Genomic DNA, 6,413 nt, shown 5'->3' on the forward strand with positions numbered 1-6,413 from the left:
TGAATTAAAGGTGGATGTGTTTCGTACCCCACCGTGAGTTAAACGTGGATGTGTTTCGTACCCCACGTGAGAGTTGGAAAGGTGGATGTGTTGTGTACCCCACCGAGATCTATTAGTGGATGTGTTTCGTACCTCACTTATGAGTAAGGCGAGAATTGTGTACCATGGGTGATGTGTGAGAGCTAACCATCGGGTGAATTAATGACTGAGTTATTTGCTCGATTTACTGAAATGAAGTGAAATTACTTGTTGTTAAAAATGTTTGCAGGTTGATTGCAATTGTTGGGTAATGTTATCTTACCTTGTTCTTGTTGAATAATTATTTTGAAAACCTTTGTTTATTTTCGAGTGATAATGGATATCCTTACTTAGCCGTCGCGCTAACTACACTTCATTGTGTACTTTATTAGATGCAGTCTAGCGTGGGCCTCTGTGGCCCGATGAGCTCTGAATAGGATGGAAGTCGAGGTGGAAGACTACTCTATCCTAGAATAGACACCCTGAGGGATTATTTCCATATGTACATATCTGGATATTGATATGGTTATTTGAGGTTGTAAGTTTAGCCTTAGCGTTTGGGTATAGGAAAGATACCTAAGCGTGGCGGTAACACCCAGTTTTCTGCTTTTTGAATTATTAGCTTCCGCTGTGATGTATACTATTAGGGATTTCGTAATAAATCCTAGATGTGAAAAATTGGGGTGTTACAAATTGGTATCAGAGCCTAGGATTTGAAATCCTTGTTTTGGGACAGTAGAGCTTAAGACGCTTTGTTACTAAGTGAAAATTGAAAGCCTAAGGTTATAAGATCTTGGAGATAGATCAGAGCTTTAGGTTGTGAGATCTTCGCCATGGGCAATAGAGGTTGGTAAGCTCTGTTACATAGTGTAGTTCAGAGCTTAGGATTTGAGATCCTTGTTATCGATGATAGAATTGGTGAAGCTCTGTTACAAAGTGGAATCTATCGGAGCTTAAGGTTAGAAGTTCTTGGAAACAGAGTTTGGTACGCTCTGTTATAAGTTGGTATTAAGGCGGTTCGAATCTTTGGAGGTTAGATTGGAGCCTAGGCTGTGAGACCTTTGTAAGATGTGACATCTTTGTGATAAGCTTAGGATTTGAGATCATTGTTATCGATGATAGAGTTTGGTACGCCCTGTTACGAGTAAGATTTCATGTTCACTAAAATTATTATTTACCCCATATATATGTATATTCATATATGGTATGCTATGATAACAAAACTACGTGTTTTACAATTTATGTGCATAAGAATGTTCATGTGATCACAAGTTCATTGCATAATATGTGTGTGGATTCTCAAATTATCGAGAATGGATTTTTACGGGTCAAACCCGTGTGTTGAGTAAATGCTTGGCTTGGAATTTTAGTATATGTACATTCCTATGAGGAATGATGTATTCTTATGGAGTGAATTATTGTGGAGAAAAATGTGTTTTGAGAAATTATATATATATTTTTGAAGAAAATATTTATCATGAGGAAATGATATATTTTGGAAATTATATGTACATATTTAGTCTTGGAGGATAAGAATACTTGCTGCCGGGGTGAGCCGGAAATCTCACAAACTTTTTGGAAAATGATATCTCCACATATATTTTTGGGAAAATATTTTATGAAGATTATGAGACAAATGATATATATATCTATACGATTTTGGAAAGAATATGATTGTTGAAAACCATAAAACCCAAGCCCGTATTTTACGGAGTGAAATGGAACTTACTTGCTTATGCTAATTTTGGGATATACACCCCTTTGTCTTNTCGTGAATTAAAGGTGGATGTGTTTCGTACCCCACTGTGAGTTAAACGTGGATGTGTTTCGTACCCCACGTGAGAGTTGGAAAGGTGGATGTGTTGTGTACCCCACCGAGATCTATTAGTGGATGTGTTTCGTACCTCACTTATGAGTAAGGCGAGAATTGTGTACCATGGGTGATGTGTGAGAGCTAACCATCGGGTGAATTAATGACTGAGTTATTTGCTCGATTTACTGAAATGAAGTGAAATTACTTGTTGTTAAAAATGTTTGCAGGTTGATTGCAATTGTTGGGTAATGTTATCTTACCTTGTTCTTGTTGAATAATTATTTTGAAAACCTTTGTTTATTTTCGAGTGATAATGGATATCCTTACTTAGCCGTCGCGCTAACTACACTTCATTGTGTACTTTATTAGATGCAGTCTAGCGTGGGCCTCTGTGGCCCGATGAGCTCTGAATAGGATGGAAGTCGAGGTGGAAGACTACTCTATCCTAGAATAGACACCCTGAGGGATTATTTCCATATGTACATATCTGGATATTGATATGGTTATTTGAGGTTGTAAGTTTAGCCTTAGCGTTTGGGTATAGGAAAGATACCTAAGCGTGGCGGTAACACCCAGTTTTCTGCTTTTTGAATTATTAGCTTCCGCTGTGATGTATACTATTAGGGATTTCGTAATAAATCCTAGATGTGAAAAATTGGGGTGTTACAAATTGGTATCAGAGCCTAGGATTTGAAATCCTTGTTTTGGGACAGTAGAGCTTAAGACGCTTTGTTACTAAGTGAAAATTGAAAGCCTAAGGTTATAAGATCTTGGAGATAGATCAGAGCTTTAGGTTGTGAGATCTTCGCCATGGGCAATAGAGGTTGGTAAGCTCTGTTACATAGTGTAGTTCAGAGCTTAGGATTTGAGATCCTTGTTATCGATGATAGAATTGGTGAAGCTCTGTTACAAAGTGGAATCTATCGGAGCTTAAGGTTAGAAGTTCTTGGAAACAGAGTTTGGTACGCTCTGTTATAAGTTGGTATTAAGGCGGTTCGAATCTTTGGAGGTTAGATTGGAGCCTAGGCTGTGAGACCTTTGTAAGATGTGACATCTTTGTGATAAGCTTAGGATTTGAGATCATTGTTATCGATGATAGAGTTTGGTACGCCCTGTTACGAGTAAGATTTCATGTTCACTAAAATTATTATTTACCCCATATATATGTATATTCATATATGGTATGCTATGATAACAAAACTACGTGTTTTACAATTTATGTGCATAAGAATGTTCATGTGATCACAAGTTCATTGCATAATATGTGTGTGGATTCTCAAATTATCGAGAATGGATTTTTACGGGTCAAACCCGTGTGTTGAGTAAATGCTTGGCTTGGAATTTTAGTATATGTACATTCCTATGAGGAATGATGTATTCTTATGGAGTGAATTATTGTGGAGAAAAATGTGTTTTGAGAAATTATATATATATTTTTGAAGAAAATATTTATCATGAGGAAATGATATATTTTGGAAATTATATGTACATATTTAGTCTTGGAGGATAAGAATACTTGCTGCCGGGGTGAGCCGGAAATCTCACAAACTTTTTGGAAAATGATATCTCCACATATATTTTTGGGAAAATATTTTATGAAGATTATGAGACAAATGATATATATATCTATACGATTTTGGAAAGAATATGATTGTTGAAAACCATAAAACCCAAGCCCGTATTTTACGGAGTGAAATGGAACTTACTTGCTTATGCTAATTTTGGGATATACACCCCTTTGTCTTTAGGCTAAAGGATTTTGGGAAAATGTGAGTACACGTCTTATGAAATTATTTGATGAGAATACATATTGGTTGCTCTAGTGATTGTTAGTGAAATTATTAGATGTATAGCGATTATGGTAAGTAATGAAATTATGATGTTGAAGAGACTTGGTGAGGAGATTATTGGTATATGGATTGTGAAAAAGAAAATATTGGTATGTGGATATTATGAATATGAAAGTTATGGACATCATATATGACATTGGATAAGTAATTTTGGGTTATAGATGTAAGACATGATATTTTGAAAGATAGGGTTATTTGTATATTTTGTCCCGAAGAGTGGTAATTATTTGGAGGTTTCGAACTATCCTTTATGAATATTATTATTATGATTATGATTATAATGATGAGAATTGAGATCTCTCTATTTGGTTTTGACCACCGGTTCATGGAATCGTCCGGTTGGTTTGGATTTGATTTTGATTTGGTTTTGGCCACCGGTTCGTGGATTCGTCCGGTTGGTTCGGTATTGGTTTAGAAGTTGAAACCTTCCATTTGGATCCTTGATATTTTATATAATACCTATTTTTGGACATATGAAAAGTTTAATCAATTATTCGAAGAGTTATCTTTGGTGGTTATTGTGAGAGTTGGGTACTCTTTATTTGGTAGTTATTTTGAGAGATTGAGATTATCTTTTGGATGAGGTAATGGGATTATCTTTTGGATGTTTATTTTGAGATAATGGAAATTATCCTTTGGATGTCTTGAGATATTGAAATTATTTATTGCATAATAATTTTTGAGATATTGGAGTCATTCCTTGGGTATTTATTTTGAGAGTTGAAAATATCTCTATTGGTGAATGAGTTTTGGTTTAAAGGAATTTTGAGCAGTAATGATATTAGGATAAATATTGAGGGAATTGTTATATGGAAAAAGTAAGGTAAAGATATTACCATGATGTGTATGGAGGTAATTGTTATATGGAATTATTGATGTAAAGATTGTATATGGTGAACCCTGAGGAAATAGTTGTTGGACGATTTTGGATTATGAAAAAGGCAATGACCTTACCAACCTCCTGGAAGGGTTACAGATATTTTCGGTATGTATTTTTATATACGTATTTGAATGTGTAGGATTTCCTCAAGATATACTCTAATGGATTAAAGGTGATTTATATTGATGAGATTTAAAATGCCGTGTTAAGGGTTGAAATTTATTATGTGGAAATTTATGTGCTACAAAGTGAGGTCAGAAGCTATTCGAACCTTGGGAAGCTTAGGCTATGAAATATTGGAAATAAGAAAGTAGTAGAGCCTAAGTGATAATCTTGGAGATAAGAATTAAGTGATGATCTACTTTGAATCCATGGAAAACGAGAAGGAAGTTTCGGGGACGAAACTATTTTAAGGGGGGAAGACTGTAACCCCTCGGTTTTCACGGCATAGTTAAAATTCGAGAATAGCGATATAATTTTTTTTAAGCTATGACATTTAAGAGAAAACCATTCGGAGCTTGAAATAACTTTTTCTCTTAAGGATTAATTATCGATAAGCTACGAACTACGTATCGGTTGCGAACCGAGAAAATTTTAAGGACGTAGATTCAATTCGAATTTTTCTAGAATTGGGATTATTAAGTATCATACGATTAAGCCTGAATTTTTGATTAGCTCAAGAGAAATTCTATTTGGACTGTAAGGGATAAATTGTTACGGACTCTGAACCTAAATTTGGCGGATTACCGGAAAATTCCCAAAATTGGTGATTTGCGACGAGAATATTTTTACGATAATTTTGGTATTAGAATTTTCCCGAAATAAGTTATAATTCTCCGAACATTCATCTGATTTAAGCTTAAACTGGCCAATTAGATTAATATCTTCATAAGGGATTTATGGGGTGTTGACATGTGGCAAAGCAAATCCTACTCTAGATTGGATCATTAAATGTGATGACATAGGAAGCATGGTGCTCTTGCACTTGATTGAGTAATTAGCAAGACAAAGCTCACATCACCTCTCTCCTACTCCACTCCATTTTCGAATTACACTAAGGAGAAGAAGAAAGAAAGCTTAGTCTAGCATTGTGATCATCTCTCTCCTCTCTTCATCCCATTTTCGAAAATCCACTAAGGTAGAAGAAGAAGAAAATTGTTCAAGACTTCCACTTGTCATCTAGAACTTCCACTCATTTTTTTTCCCATTCAAGTGACCAAGTCTAGGTAAGACTTTAAGCTTTGATGGTTCAATCATCTCTAGAATATAAGGGTTAATGTTTAATACAAGATAATATTATTGTTATGGTGACATTTTCTTTAGGATTTTTGGAGAAGAAATCTAAGGAAAACACCATCAACTAGTACGGTTTTTAAAGGTTTCTATTGAGGTAAGGAATCCCTTAAGTTGGCTCAATCACTTGAATATAAACAATTGCTAGGAAATTATACGGTTAGGAATTTTTACGTGATGATTATGTGTTATGTTATGGATCTATAAATTGGCTTCAAAAATCCTTACTTTGATTTTTGGTAAATTCTAATATACATGTTATAGCTATTTTATGCATGTATAGGTTGTATTCATGCCCATATAAATTTATACTTGTGAAATTATTGAGTAAAAACCAAACTAGTTTCCAGCAGTGACTTTCGAAAATTATTGGGAAAAATTGGTAAGGCATTTTGACTCCAAATTTTGTAGACATGTAGATCAACACGTTTAGAACCTACATATAAAATTTCATAATGATCGGAGTAGTATAAGTATGGTTTTCGCATATTTTTCTTAAACTGGTCCAGAGAGAAAAACAGCACACTGCCAAGGGAAAAAACGGAATTTTCTGGGTTTA

Source organism: Ipomoea triloba, chromosome 9 (genome assembly GCF_003576645.1).
Source record: "Ipomoea triloba cultivar NCNSP0323 chromosome 9, ASM357664v1".
In the NCBI taxonomy this organism is placed as follows: Eukaryota; Viridiplantae; Streptophyta; class Magnoliopsida; order Solanales; family Convolvulaceae; genus Ipomoea; species Ipomoea triloba.